The sequence below is a fragment of the Nylanderia fulva genome, unplaced genomic scaffold (assembly GCF_048542155.1).
Source record: "Nylanderia fulva isolate GAGA-0341 unplaced genomic scaffold, ASM4854215v1 Scaffold11, whole genome shotgun sequence".
Lineage (NCBI taxonomy): Eukaryota > Metazoa > Arthropoda > Insecta > Hymenoptera > Formicidae > Nylanderia > Nylanderia fulva.
Window position 1 is genome coordinate 679,789 of NW_028189302.1, and position 16,880 is coordinate 696,668.

Consider the following 16,880-nt stretch of genomic DNA (forward strand, 5'->3'; position numbering starts at 1 on the left):
TTATATGTATAATCATACTAATATTTATGTCAAAGGTTACATGTACGTTCTCGCTTTAATTCACAAATCCAACGTGTGTGCGCACTTTCAGAATAATCCAAGAAGTATATCACTGCGATGTGAAGTGTACCGTGATATCGAATCGAGATATTGAATTAACATTGAACCTCGCTTGGTTTTTTGCACTCCGATCATGTGTCGACGTATTAGCGATGTGACACGATTTCTCGCTCAAATACTTTGACGTACTCTATGAGAATATTTTTCTTCCTTTTTTTCCTTTATCGAAGAAATTGCATTCTCAAAGTAAGAGGACTGTATTGTATACTATAAAATCTTTTTTAATAAGATTCCTAAGTATTTTCAAAATAATCCTCTAAAGCTAATTATGTTCTTTGTTAATATATATATATATATATATATATTTTTTTTTTTTACGTGAACCATTTATTTAATGTTATATTGAGATCAATAATGTTGCAATTTATAATATAGTGTTTGTCAATTATTTTAATTTGTTTGAAGAATGGATGTTAAAGGGATACTGCCGTAGTTTTGTTTTACCGACTTTAAGTTAGGTTGGGTTTACTTTTTATTGAATATACAGATTGAAAAATCCTCTAATAATAATGAATGGGAAGCGCTGTCCGGCAACTATTTTTTGCTGTTTTTCAATCTGTATAGTCAATAAAAAGAAAAGTCCTTAAACTCAAAGTCGGTAAAGACATGATCAGCATTCCTTTAATGAGTGGCTCAAAAAAGAAAAGAAAAGTGTGATTAAATAACGTGTAACATAATTTAATCCTTTAAGAAATTTTATACTGGATCTATATATGTACTATATCCGGTTTTTATAGTATTTTTTGCTGCAAAATAATGTACCTTTTTGTTAATGTATAAAATAAATCTCATTTCTTCACTTTTATAAATTAGAAATATCCGATACTAATTAAAGAATATTCTTCTCTTAAGATTGGAGATTTATTTTGGAATTTATTTTCGAACAGAATATTCTTAAGATGAGAATACAATTTTTTAGTAAACGATAAGACACTAATAACCAATTTCCTGAAGTAGATTATCGCAATGTTTATATTTATTCAACTTACAATGTTATTTCTTCGCTTCTGTGATTAAATAACGCATGTAACATAATTTAATCCTTTAAGAAGTTTTATACTAAATCTATATATGTACTATATCTATATTTTTATAGTATTTTTTGCTGCAAAATATAATGTACTTTTTTGTTAATGTATAAAATAAATCTCATTTCTTTACTTTTATAAATTAGGAATATCCGATACTAGTTAGAGGATATTCTTCTCTTAAAATTGGAGAGTTCTTATTTTGGGATTTATTTTCGAACAGAATATTCTTAAAATGAGAATATATTTTTTTAGTAAACGATAAAACATAATTATTCAATTTTCCAAAATAGATTATCGCAATTTTTATATTTATTCAACTTACAATGTTATTTCTTCGCTTCTGCGATGTGTGTATTTTATCGTATTTACGTAAAGGAGACCGCAGAATGAAGTAGAGCAATTTCTTTGAAAACATATTGACTTATTAGATTATTTTGTCTGGTATCGAATCGTTCCGTTTTCTCGAAAAGACATTAAATAGAGGAATTTCACCTGATACAAAATTATTCGCATTTTGCACTTGATACGAAGCCGAAGGAAATCTCTTTTCGTTAGCTCCGAATGATTTTCCTCCATTTTTTACGCTGCATCAGAGATCTCGTAATAATCAACCCATAGCGAGATTGACGTATTGGCAATTTTCCGTAATTTTCGTCAGTGAAAAAGTTAATTGTGCGAGTTAAATGTTAATACCTTCATTGAAGTTTAATTAACTCCCTAATTAAAAAGCGTTAATGACGCGGACAGAATTTCGGGCTTCGAATAAATATGAGATATCGAGATTGAAAATTTTATGTAAAGTGTTATTATTACACCGGAAAAAATAGGTAGAAAATATTGATTACAAAGTGCGTATTGTTCTGATAAATTCGAAAATACGCGATAAATATAGAACACTGATAAAAGTAAATATTTCTTGATAAATTTAAAATTTTCCTTATAATACAAATTTACTTCGACGTAGGTAGAACAAATAAATATCTACGCATTCAATTTTTTTAGAATAATTTTGTGCTATAAAAAGAAAATACGCGCGCTGATATGCGCTTTGTATTTATTCAATGCACTGTAATACAAACGAGAACAATATTTTGATGGACTGCTTTACAATAAAATTTTTTTGTTATACTATGTCAAATTCCATCAAGGTATAATAGCCAAATATGATGTTTCTTTATCCACTATAGAATTGTTGTAGTTTAATTGTGCTAATATTCGACGTTGAGAAAATGATTAAAAACGAAATTGAATCTCGAGAATATGAACATAAATAAGTAATTCGCGCAATTCGATATTTTTCGAAATGAATATCGCTCTAACATTTCAATTCTTTACTTAGAATTAACAATTACAATTTTTGTTCAAAAAACACATCAATCCCGAGCAATCCAATCTCCAAACTATGATGTTACAGTTATTACGCAAACTATGAAAGAGAAACCCATTATTATACACAATATGTAGCCACGTGGAAAAAAAACAAAAACCGTCGGAAAACGTCAAAGAAGAAAGATGCCAAAAGCGAGCAGTAAAAATAATAGAATAAACTCATCGGATAAGATTATATAAAAGACAAGAAACATACTTTTCAATTTTGTTATTTTTATTTCATTGAATATTAAAGGACGTAATATCGAAATTAAACAATGAATGCTTAATATATATTATCAAAATATTAAAACATGAGAATTGGCCATTTTTTCTGATTTGTAGGAGAAGAAAGTATTATAGAACAATTAATCATACATATATTTCATTAACGTAGCATAAAAGCTTATAATTGTGTATATATATATATATTTAACTTTTTTATTTTTATACATTTAATATATACACATTAATATATTTTTAATATAAAATATAAAACTTCTATAAAATCTTTTCAATTGATTTCTTTAAAAATAATAATTGTAGCTTGTTAGCCATCTCCTTTTTCCTGGCTTGTGTACGTTAATGGTTTCTTTAAACTGAGTTAAGTTAAAATTTGTTTATAAAATTAATTTTGTTAGGTTTCATGCGGGTGTTTAAGTTAAATTATTATACTGAGAAAAACTAAATAAGTCAAAGTCGAAACGTCTACTTTAAGATTATGTAAGGAATTTAATTTCAAACTCTAAGTTTACGTAAGAATTTAAGTTCATAATTTTTTGTAATTTTTCATAATTTTTCATAAATAAATTTTAATTTATTATATTACACCTATTTGTATGCTCGTAAGTTGGTCTTTCATTATTTTTATTTGCGTTGCATTAAACGAACCCCTTTGCCTTTTTGATTTTTAATTTTGTTAAGTTAAAAGTTGCATGAACAAAAAATTAACTCGGTTAAAGTTAAGTTCAGATTAAATTAACTGAAATTAAATAAAAAATGAATTTTTAAAAACATTATTTATATTAAATTAGAATTTTGTTTGTTAATTCTTTTAACATTTATAGAAATATATTTTTGGTAATTATAATTGATGACAAATAAACATTAAAATTAATACTTTAATTTAAAAATAATACGTTTATATAACTTATATAAAAAAAAACAATAGTATTGTGGTACTCAGAGATAAAAAAAATTAACTTAGTTAATAAGTTTAAGATAAAAAATAAGTTAAAATTAAAATATAAATTTAAAGTATAAGACAGGCAATAAGAGCCAAATCGCGGATGACAGTGCGTTATCCCAACGAAACTAAATTTTTCGTTAGAATTAAATACCTGTGCACGAGGCACCAAATTTTACTTGGACACGGCCAAAATTTAATTTTTTTTTCCCTATATAGAATTAAATCTCTTGTAGAGATTATTCCAATTTTAAATCTTGGCCGTGTCCAAGTAAAATTTGGTGCCTCGTGCACAGGTATTTAATTCTAACGAAAAATTTAGTTTCGTTGGGATAACGCACTGTCATCCGCGATTTGGCTCTTATTGCCTGTCTTATACTTTAAATTTATATTTTAATTTTAACTTATTTTTTATCTTAAACTTATTAACTAAGTTAATTTTTTTTATCTCTGAGTACCACAATACTATTGTTTTTTTTATATAAGTTATATAAACGTATTATTTTTTGTTAGGATAACGCACTGTCATCCGCTCTTATTGCCTGTCTTATACTTTAAATTTATATTTATAATTAAAAATTAATACATTTTAAATTAACTAGGCTAAGTTAAAAGTTTACTAACTTTTTGACTTTTAACTAATTAACTACTTATACAGCACAAAATATTTAAAAAAATTTTTTTTAATATTTCTTAAAAGATAAAATAATTCTCAAAAATATTTTTAAAATGTTTCTATGTTTGCTTTTTGATGTTTACAAAATATTTTTGAATATAAATTTAAACTAATATTTCAAAAATATGTATCAAATATTTAAAAAAATATTACCTGAGAGATAAAGAAAAACATGTTTAAAAATATTTTTCAAAATTTTTAAAAATATTCTAAAAAATGTTACCACAAAAAATTTTTAAATCATTTTAAAACATTCCTAAAACTATTTTAAAATATTTTTATGCAACATTTTATACATTTTTATAAATATTCAAAAATATTTTTTGAAAACATCCATAATATTTTGTGAGTAGTTATTACCTAACTCTGCTTTTTTCGATATGGATCATCATATCTAAGTTTACCCTACTTTGCGGCATCGAGAAAAATAGAGAGAAAGAGGAAGGAAATTAATTTAATTCTGCAAGACTTGAAAATTTGAATGGTATTTTCAAAATCGTTATTACGGAACAAAAGCGATTATTTGCATGCACGACGATGATATGCATATTCGATCGCACATATTTGAAACGTGATAATTGCCCTTAAAGTGGCCCTCACTTCCGCTTCTTGCGAAGTAATATCTCGTGTAGGTGTAATTCATTTCAGCACGAAATGCTAACGGGAAACTTATCGCGCGCATAAAATTACGGGAAAAAATTGCGAGAAAGATCATTCTACAGGGACAATACATTTTTATAATGACTTTTACGTCATCGCGCGTGTATCAATTTGCATCCTTTCCCGTTTGCGCGCGTTTTATCGCGCGATGACAGGCGTTCGATTGTTCATGTTGTCAATCGCTCGTGCACTGGCAAAGTTGATAACTGCACCCGCGCAGTTTGTGGAGTCAATAAATATTGCCACACAAATTAGCATTAATCGATTAACATTGGCATATAAATATTCCAGCAGGATGCACGCAATAACTACCGGAAATAGCCGTCGACCGTACACGTATCTGTACGAATGTGCGCATTCTCGAAATGCATTTATTAGTTCGCATATGCAGATATAGCTAGGATATATAGAACGTTTCATTTTAAGTCATACAATCGATTATCTTAAAAATAAAACATTTTAGGGAAAAATGTTCATAAAATGTTCATCAAAAATGTTCATAAAAATGTTTATAAAAATTATAGGATTTAAAAAAATCTATTTACTTATACTTTGACCTTGAATGGCGTTGCCAAGGTCAGGACAAGGTCATCTTGAATTTTTTAAATAGAATTATCATTCTTTTATATATAAATCGATTCCTCGTAATGTTCTGCATAAAAAGTTATAATAACAGGATGATCAAAAGGTAAATAGTTTACATACTTTAATTTGACGTATATTTTATCTTACATAAATTATAAAATATCTCTTAAAATATTCATTTTCATGATCTTACTTCAATATTTTTATGCATACGAGATGAGAAAAATTGGTAAAAAAACACAGTTGTTTAAAAAAAATGTAGCTGCTAATTGTAACTTACATACTTTTCCTTAATTCATATAAAATTATATCAAACTAAACTATAAAATATATCTAAAATTATTCACTTTTGGCCATGTTACTCTTATAACTCCTATTATGCCTAATATTATGAGAAATTAGAATTTTATATAAAAAAATAGTAGTTTTATTTAAGAAAATTGATATTATGTCTTATCTCCCTTTTAAAACTCTACAATCTTTATATATAGTCCAGTAAAATTAGGCTTGAAAAGGGCAAAACTTCATAAAAATTAAGAACAAGCTGAATTTTAGTGGAGACTTTTATTTTTATGTTTTAATAAAATTCTGAAAAGTATTCTTAATTTTATCAAGGACGTTTTTTACTATATGGGGGGTAAATTATAGTTTTTTACCATTATTTCGAAAACTATTAATTTTTCGAGAAAAATAGTTATTACCAAAATTGTAGCTCATAAAATTCTCTATAAAAAAGATTATTGTACCTTTTTTCGTACAACTAATCACTTTTGAGTAAAACGTGCGGTAAAGTTGCAATTAGTTACATATAATACTATAGCAGTGTACACATTTTCTCTTTGAGACTTAATTCGCTTTATATCTTCGAAACGGTTAATTTCACGAGAAAAAGTATAATGAACTTTTTTGTAGGGAATTTTATGAGCTATAATTTTGATAATTACTATTTTTCTCGAAAAATGACTAGTTTTTGAAATAATGGCAAACAACTAAAATGAAGTTAAGGGTACTTTTCAGGATTTTATTAGAACATCGAAATAGAGGTCAGAAAAATTCAGCTTGCTTCTAATTTTTATGAAATCAAAGTCTAATTTTATTGAACTAATATAGAATTTTTATATTTTCCTCAAAAATGTTTTATGTTTATATTTGTTATATTTGTTAAGACAATTGGCCTCACTTAAAATGAAACAACCTGTTTAAATAGCGCTTTGGTGCGTACAAAGCGGCTGTATGGTATATATGCATTCGACAGTGTGCACACAGCGACATTTACGAATGCACGGATGAACTTCATCCGGAGGGAATCCTGAGTTGTGGTATATCTGGGAAATATACGAGATAATATACATATATGCACGATTCCGATTGACGATACGTGATATATATATATATATATATATATATATATATATATATATATATATATCAATTTGCCTATGATATCCCAGAATCTTAAACAACGTTATATATTACAGAATACCAGCGAAATTCGACAAGCTTCGTCATTTCCCGGTTGTGTGTTAACTTATTGATCGAACGCATAATTCGGGGATCGTATTTTTGTTTCCACGAATCCGAAAGCATATGCTTTTTCGCAAAAGTCCAGATTAAAGATACTTCGAAAGTGACGTCGAAAAATTTTATACTCAAAATAAGAGGATTATACACTCCCAAATTTTTTGTAAACATTGTCTTTGCCATTTATCTTTATAATATCTTTCACTAAAATGGGTAAAAGAATTCTCTTTAATTATTTAAAAAGAAAATTCTCTAAACAGATATTCTTATTAGAAATTTTTCATGTAAAAATATATACTTGATGGAGTGCTTTTTAACAATGTATTATTTGAAATTATTAATCATGATAACAAAAACAGTCTCACAAATGGATATTTATTATTTATTAAATAGATATTTAAATGTTAAACATATAATTGAACTATTTTTATGTATTAATGTAGTTACATAAATACACATTTTTTATATTACATTATTATTTTTAATATTAATTGATAAACTTATAAATTATTATAAATAATCTCAATAATTTTATTTTATGAATTTATTTTAAATTATACTAATTTATTATATTTATTTATTGCAATTAAAGTTGCACAAAAAAAGGTTAAGAATATATTCTCAATTTAAGAGAATATTCCGAAAAGCATCACGTAAAGAAAGAAATATCCTTATTTATTAAAAATATTTATCAAGGAAACTTATAAAATGTATGCATTTTAAGAAAACATTTTTTCGGCGATAGAATATCCTTTAAAGCTAAGAATATATTTTTTGTTAATAACAAAAACGGAGTCGTATGTTTTTATATATTCATTTGGCTATATATAGTTGCAGCAATACAACATAATCTTTTATTCGCTACGTTGTAAAATAATGTATCTTTTGTAAATGTAAAAATAAATTTCCATTTATTCATCTACGTTTTTATATAAATTAGAAATATCCGATGCTTATCCTTAGAGGACTCTCTTCTTAAGATAAGAAGATCCTATTTAAAAGAAAAGATCTTCTAAAAATAAATCGGAAATCCTTAAAACGCGCGAATGCAATTTTTTCAGTCATATTATTCCGAAATACACAGTACCCTAACAAGCACACATATCCCGAAGACGTTCAGAGAACATCCTGAGGATATACGAATGTCCTTCGAATATGTTGTGCTTTTAGGGTATATATTCAAATGTCATTTTATTTGCATTACAATTTTACATTTTACGAGGGTAATTTTTGCCCGAATTATGTACGTATGTATACCTTTCCTTTTCTTGTGCAACGTTATAGTTGAAAAAGAGATTTATACGATCTAATATCAGATTTGGCGTATATCGCCTAACTTAAACATACGCACGCATAACAGGACGTGAAAAAAAATTGTTAAATTATTCAGGTGAACCTGCGCATTTCTTCTCGAAAAAGACACAAAGCACATTCCAGCTTTATAATTGCATATATACGTTGTAATTTATTTTTTCGTAATTTATTTATAGAAAACCCAGTTTCCCGAAATAAAAATTTCGCGTCTCTTCTGGAAGTTGCGGCGATGTAAATTTACATGTATATTTTTTTCGTGTACAATTAGCAAGATATTGTTCGCACACATTTCCGGAAAGACGTAATGCTATTTAAAATCGTGGGTAATCGCTCGAAATGCATAATACGCAATGCGGTAAATATATCGATGCCTGCGTAAAATATCGATAGGTCATGTGATTGTCGTCAGGGGAAGTTCGATATAATATAATATAGCTCATTACTCTTCTATAGAAACGCGCGGACAAGAATTTCTCGCGTGAAAACCGCGATTATACTCACCCACATACCTATAATGCACGATAAATCGTGTAATGTCAAATAATATCGATTTTTCTATTCAAAACACATATACGTGCATTATTTTCAATATATTATATTATAAAGCGAGTTATGTGAACGCCAGAGATATCGAACTCAATTGTGCGTATAATATTGTGCGTTTATTATCAGAACCAGCATTTCAATAAATAATGTAAAGAGGTTTTGGGTGGAGAGAAAGGATTCGACGACTGAATTAAATTTTAGAATGAATTGTTCCGAGAACAAGAGAAAAAATTATCATTTATAATGCAATGTGAGAAAAAAATTTATTGTACAGAAAGGACTTAGAGAATGAGAATCCAAGCCAAATAAATCATGTCTTTGAAACTAATAATACTGATTTGATGTGAAAAATATTTATTCAATATAAGAAAATCCTTTTCAAAGTGAATAAATATTTATTTGTTTTAAATAAGTGGTTTATTCGGCAGTATTGAAATAATTAATTAATTTAATAATTGTTTTCCAGTGTGTGAATGTAATTATTCTTTATGATGAATCAAAGTTAGAGAGGTATATGAAAAGATAATAATTTATCCTTGGCTCTCATGTCTCCAAAATTCATGCGTTTCGGATATTCGTCTGTTATATAGAATTATTCTCCCTCTATTTAAAAGCTCTCTCTTGAAATTATTTATTGGAACGACAACCACGTTCGACTAAATATGAAAGCGTCATAATATGCGATTTCGATATCCCTTCTTTGTAGCGATAAATATTCTTAAGCGTTATTCGTTTAATATTGTGCGCCCAACCATAATTTAAAACAATCTTTTTTTTATTCATAAACTTTTTTTTTAAATTAGTATCGCGAAACAGCAATTTCTCAGGTTTTCTAGAAGCGAGACATCTTGGTAAAATAGAAATGTCGCGTCTTATGTAAAACGTAACATTTCATCTATTCTGACATTTCGTGGCGAACGAATCGTAAAGGAATGATATAAAAATGTTACACATTAAACCAAATATTAACACAAAAATGACGTTCGCATCTTCATAATCGGATTATATTCCGGTCTCCAATAGTAGCTTTTCCAAGCCGCTTACTGGAAACATCGTCGCTCGTTTATCGATCCATACTTTCGTGACAAATAATGATATTAACGCCGTTATGTAATTAGGGCTTACATATAATAATTTGAATTTGAGTTATAACATGTTTACGTCAATTCTCTGCTCTCAACGTCTTTGTTGAAGTGATTAAAGATATATTAGATTTCTGTGTTTCGCAAAAAATCTCACTACAAGTTGCAAACGCAACAAGTGTACACGAGTAAAAAATGGTTAGCATTAGCAAATATACGTAGCTTTTAAATTACTTTTGTATGATATGCTAAAGCGTTTTTTTTAATCTTGCTTTAAAAATATCTCTATAACATGGGATTGAAGAAAGAGCAACTTTTTTATAGGGCATTTGTGCAGCATTTTAAAACGTATTATATTGAGAACGGATATTTATTTCATAAAGGTGTATTTTTTTTGTTTCTGACAGAAAAATCATAATTTCGATGGAAAAATTTCTACTAATACAATATAAGATTATGAATGCAATTAAATATTAATTACTAACGCAAAAATTAATGGATTGAATGTTACAATGGCGAGAAATTTGTAAAGAAAAACTTGTTTCGTATCCTCTTGATTCATAAAAATATTTTATATACGTTTCAATTCCAGAAGTTTTTTTCTGTCACTGCAGAAAATAATTGTTCTGACATTCTCTTCCTTTTATCCATCATCCAACATAATGTACAAATAAAAGAAAATTCAAAAATAAATATAAAAAAATATTATGTAATGTACATGTATATATTTTACATTTTACAAACAACCTTCCTAGCAATGATGCTCAGGGGACGAAAAGGGATGAAGGTGCTCAGGGGATGTAAACCAGGGTCGTAACAATATATACGTATATATAATATATGTATATATAAGTATATATAAAAAATATATAATATATATTTTGTATATAATCACATGGTATAAAATATGCATACATTCAATATGATATTTTAAAGCAATCAAAAAAGCAATTTCTCTCCGGAAATTAATTACCACTATTTTATGTTAAAAATAAGCAGTTAAAAAATGTCTTCTATATGAAACTCCACGTTTGGAGTTCTCCTATATTTCAATGCAAATACATGTACCTTGATAATTAAGACAGATGCGAGAGTTATGTATCGCCATAAAACCGACTCCCTCATATAATGAACAGTTTAATTAGAAGCGAAACATGTATTTTGCCCGACGTAAGGAAAAACTTACGCGACAAAATACTAGCAATAGAGAAAATAGAGAGAAAGCCTGATAACATGGTGGTTTTTATAATTGCTCCCCGGTGGTGGCGAACGGTCTCAATGGCGTTTAATGTATTCGCGCGCGGTAATCAAGAGCAGAGGTCAGGAATATAAACCATTGAAGGGTTCTCTCTCGAGAGGGCCTCTACATAAAGCCGTCCTCGCCGTTCGTGCGCCATAAAATTACAAAATCACCTGCTCTTGTACGTCGTTATGCCTCTGGCCGCTATTTAGACTCTCAGGAACATCCGTCTTCTTATCGCGAGCCACGTCACGAGCGATAAAAAAATTTACGGCTCCTTTTACACGTGTTCGAGCTATAATTAGTCGATTAAAATAGTTATTTTTAAAATATCGCGTCTCGTTTAATTTCGATCCAAATAAATATGATGTTAAAGTGATTCTCGAAACGAAGAAACGTGCGTATATGTGTTTCATTGCAGATTTAGAGGTGGAAACGGTTATTGGAAACTATCAGGGTGTATAATCCTGACCATATGACGCCGGAAAATCTTATAAAACGTATAAAGGAAATTGAAATAAATATTTTGTGATATTTAAAGCGTTTTATTCTATAGTATATTTATATTTTATGAACAAATTAAATTGCTGCCCAAAATTCAATTTTATATACATACATACACACACGCACATATATATATATATATATATATATTATTTTAAGAGAATGCTGCCGCTGTTCTGTTTTACCGACTTTAAGTTAAATTAGGTTCACTTTTTATTAAATATACAAATTGAAAAATCCTCCACAATAAAAGTACTGATAATAATGAATGAGAAGCGTTGTTCGGCAACTAAGTTTTGCTGTTTAATGCCTCGACATCGATTCCGTACGCAAATATATACATACATAATTAATTCAAGGATGAATCTTTTGATACAGACTTTTAATCTCATTTTTATTGCTTCTGTATTATTCTTTCACGTCATCTCTATTGGGAGCGCCATATTTTGTGCACAAATAAACTGCAGAACTTTTGTATTAAATAAGTATTGTTATGAGCTGATGCAAGAAACCGATAAAACTGTAATTTTTAATTTTTATTGTTTTTTTATACGAAATTACAGCGCTTCCCGTTCATTATTATCAGTACTTTAATTGTAGAGAAGGATTTTACAATCTGTATAGCCAATAAAAAGAAAAGCCCTTGAACTCAAAGTCGGTAAAACAGTCATGGTCAGCATCTCCTTAAGTTTTAAATAAAAATTTAATTAAGATTTAATTATATATCTATTTATAAATTTAAATTTAAATCAGAGTTTAAATAAGAATTAATTACTGTCGAATAATTTATAGATATATAAAACAATTTATAATACCTCATAATTTTTTTTTATTTCAAAGAAACAAGATTTAAAAAATTTTACAAGAAATATTACGTGCATTTTGTTTATCAGCTGCTTTATCAAAGATATAATAAATAATTTTAAATTACAACATCTTTTCCCGAGACATATTTAAATATAAGTGTGATGACAGTGTATTTGTTCCGAAATATCGATAGACAGCAATATAATTCTGGTTTTATACTAACTCAACTGTGTTCGACTAAAGGGCTTGGGGCAAATGACGCTAACAAAAGAAGTGTATTGATCCATAAACACAAACGAAGTTGAAACTTTAGATAGAATTTAGACTTAAAATTACTATTGTCCAAAGATAATTCGAAATATTCTAAAATAATTTCTGTTATCGTTATATATTTAAAAATGAAAAAAATTATAGTTTTTTTATTTTTATAACACCGTAATAATTTCCACAAAACAAAGGAATAAAATCTTTTACAAATATACATATATCTAAACGTTTCAAACGTTTTTCAAAAAATTGAGAGAAATCTTTTTTCTTCTTTTCTAAAATAACTTTATAATATTTTACACAAAATAATTATCATTAAACGCAATAAAATTAAGGAATTCAGAAGTTATATACAGAAGTACTAAATCGTATTAATAATTCATAAGCTTTGTTATAACCGTTATCTATCTTAATTGTGATTATTTTGCATGATATATTGTTCTTTATCTTCTACATAAGCCCTTTGCTCTTACATCTGAATTTGATATCATTTACACATCTATTACAATATTAAATATTATCTGTTTTGCTTTTTGACGATAGATAAATTAATTTATGTATAATATTTTTATCGTATGTATTTTTATCGCAATATCTATCTATTTTATTGTTTTATAATTTTGTTGTATTTAATTATTTATATATAATTTATATTTGTATTGAATTGTATTTGTCTTTAATTATGTATTAATTATATTTATTAATTATAAGTTAATTATTATGAGTTATAAATACATTATAAATATTTTAATAAATCAGTGCTTAAAATATTAATATTACGTTAAACTCAATAGAGATAAAACAGCATGTAATAAAATTGGAACAAAATAAAGGAAAAAATTACATTAAGAAAATTACAGAGTATAAATAAATTAATATTGATTTTACAATATATAATCAACGTTATCAAATAAAGTATTGAATTTTTTATATCTTACAATAATAACAAATATTTTAACAAAAAATGTTTTTGTGTAACAAAATATTTTTTAATTTTTTATTGAAAGTTTTTAATTGCTTCACATCTTGATTTATGTACATAGTAAAATTTATATTATATGTATATGTAATATAAGATTACATATATGTATGTATGTGTATGTATATAATCTTTGTAATATATATATATATATATTTTTTTTTAATATTAAGTTTATTCATACGTATGTAAAACTTTAAAATGACATTGATGCATTTTCCCTAAAGCATGGCTAAACTTTGAAATATTCAAACGTGTCAAGTGATAAGAAAACAATTTACAGAAGAAATACGTGGAACAAATAAGTCATACTTTATCCTTTGAACAGTGCGAGTTTTGTTACTTATTGAGGAAAAGTTACACACATAGCAGAAATATTTTTAATAATATATCTTTTATCTATGTTTGAAATTTTCTAGATCTAATTTTTCTCTCTCTTTCTCTCTTGCTTTTATTTTGATATTATATTATTATTTTATAATTACAAAACGCGCATTAAGAGAGATTTTTCTAACAATTAATAATAAATCGTATCAAAAATCGTTACTCAATTAATTATGAAAAAAAGAAGTTCAATTATATATATATGTTTACAGATTGTAGTTGATGTTAAATTATGAAGAAGCTTTTTATACGTCAATTTTTTTAAAATTAAGCCTCCTTTTTACATATAAAATTTCTTCGTCTTTAACGACGTAATAAAAGCTAATAAATTAGTTGCTATTTTTTCCAAACATTAATTTTAACTTTTTGTCGCTTTTCATAAAAATTTGACATTTTTATTAATAAAGCTTCTTAAATTTCTGAAAGCTTAATTTTGCGATAAAAATTTTTTGTTGATCCTTCTTATTTAAGATATTATATATGAAGTTTCTTTGTATTTAACTATATAATTAACGAAAGATAATGAATTTATTGAGATTTTCTTTTATTAATGTTAGCTTTTTGCTGCATCTCGTAGAAACTTTATATTACTATTAATAAAGTTTCTCAAATCTTTATTCTTAAGTAATTTCTTACTGTTACGTAACTTCTAAATAATAAATTATTATAATAACATTAAATTATAAGGAAAGGTTAGATACAAGCTATTGTTAAAATATTTAAAGTAGATTTCATTCTTCAATTTCAGGTATTTTTTTCTTTTTCGTAATATTTAACATTTTTAAAATAATAATGATTTTAATATTTAATATAAAAATGAACAACTTTAATTTAGCCAATATTTACAAGTTAATATTTTAACATTTTAATGTTTAAGTTTAACTTTCATTATTTTAAAGGTCAACTTATGTCAGTTTAAATTAAATCTCAATTATGTATATATATATATATATATATATATATATATATATGTATACTATATACATATAAAAAAATGTATAAGGTATAGAAAAACGATATTTTAATAATATTAACAATTTTTTATTATGTCAGTTTATATTTAGTGCAAGCGAAAGTATGAGAGAAATTCCAACAGGACAACATTATTCACATTCTATTGCTGCCTGTACAATTCTTTTGCATGTTTATTATAGAAGATTAATGAGATTATTTCTCTTCTTCACGGTTTTCTCTTATTATTGTCAAATATACGAACTATTCTACTAAATATACGAAATGAACGAACAGAAAAATAATTCATTTAATTATAATGTTGCTAAAAATAATTCAAATATCTTAACCTTTTTATTTGAAGTTAAAAGCGCAAAAATAACGAGATTATTCAAGAGATATATAAAAGTTTGAAAAAATAACATATATGCGTTAGGTATTTTTTTAAATATTTTTGAAACACCAAACATAATGGATATTCTTTAGATGAAAAGTCTCCTATTCATAATCGTTGAAGCTTCAGTACATAGTCGTTTACGATAAGCAAATTATGCATTTGGAGAGCTTATATACTTAGATCATCCTTTTTAAACATTATGAAATGAGATTATACGAAATCGTGGAAGCTCGTATTAAATTCATTAGTTTATAATCTCCGTAGAGAAGGAATTTAGAACAATTTGAAAATAAAAATTTATTATCTTCGAAAATATATATATATATGTATATATATTACCTTTGTTATATTAATATAAATTCGTCATATAAATTTATTACCTTTGTTATATTCAGAAGAAAACGTGAAAAACAGATTAATCGAAAATCATCGAAATATTCTCTTCAAATTGTTGTGAAGATAAATTTAAATGGCACACATATACGTACATATACTTTGTATACTATATTTCCGGATTGCATTTTGCCCGAGATACTATGCAAATTTTGATTCTGCAGTTTTTTTAATATTTTTTTTACCATATTTTTTTATATGTAGCACCTGATGGAACACCAATAGCGGATGATTAATCTGAGGCATATATACATGATGCAATATGTGACATATGTACATACATGTGTATGTGCGATGTGGGGGAGTCACAAAGTAGCGATTTGACGTTTGATATATTTTTACGGGTCAGGGTGTATAAAAGGACGCATTTTATGTGCATCGATACGGCTTTCTCGTTCAATCTTATTTTCTTGCTATCATTACGTCTACGATATATATAGATGTGCATCCGATAACGAGTGTACAGATCACATGTCAAATGTCAAATCTGTCATAGATTTGAAGAATTGCCCTTTACATAAAAGCCAAAAAATTTGTGCATCTCTCTCTATCACTTTTTATATAGGTATATATATTATAAAAATTATTCATGTTTTTGACAATAAATCAATAAATTTAAAAGTTTTATATAAATACATACCTTTATATATACCTATATATATATATATATATATATCACATATATATCCCATATAGCACAAAATATTTTTAAAATCTTTTAAAAATATTTTTTAAAAGATAAAATAAATCTCGAAAATATTTTTGAATGTTTCTATGTCCGCTTTTTCATGTTCAAAAAATATTTTTGAATATAGATTTAAACTAATATTTCAAAAATATGTATCAAATATTTAAGAAAATATTATATT

The 16,880-nt window shown here is 26.4% G+C and overlaps 1 protein-coding gene across 4 annotated transcripts in view; it reads right to left on the bottom strand.

Annotated features, from left to right (window-relative positions):
• Nucleotides 1–16,880, bottom strand: part of LOC114937295 (neuropeptide CCHamide-1 receptor-like) — a 77,337-nt gene that overhangs the window by 16,687 nt on the left and 43,770 nt on the right. The gene's annotated exons all lie outside the window — the stretch shown is intronic.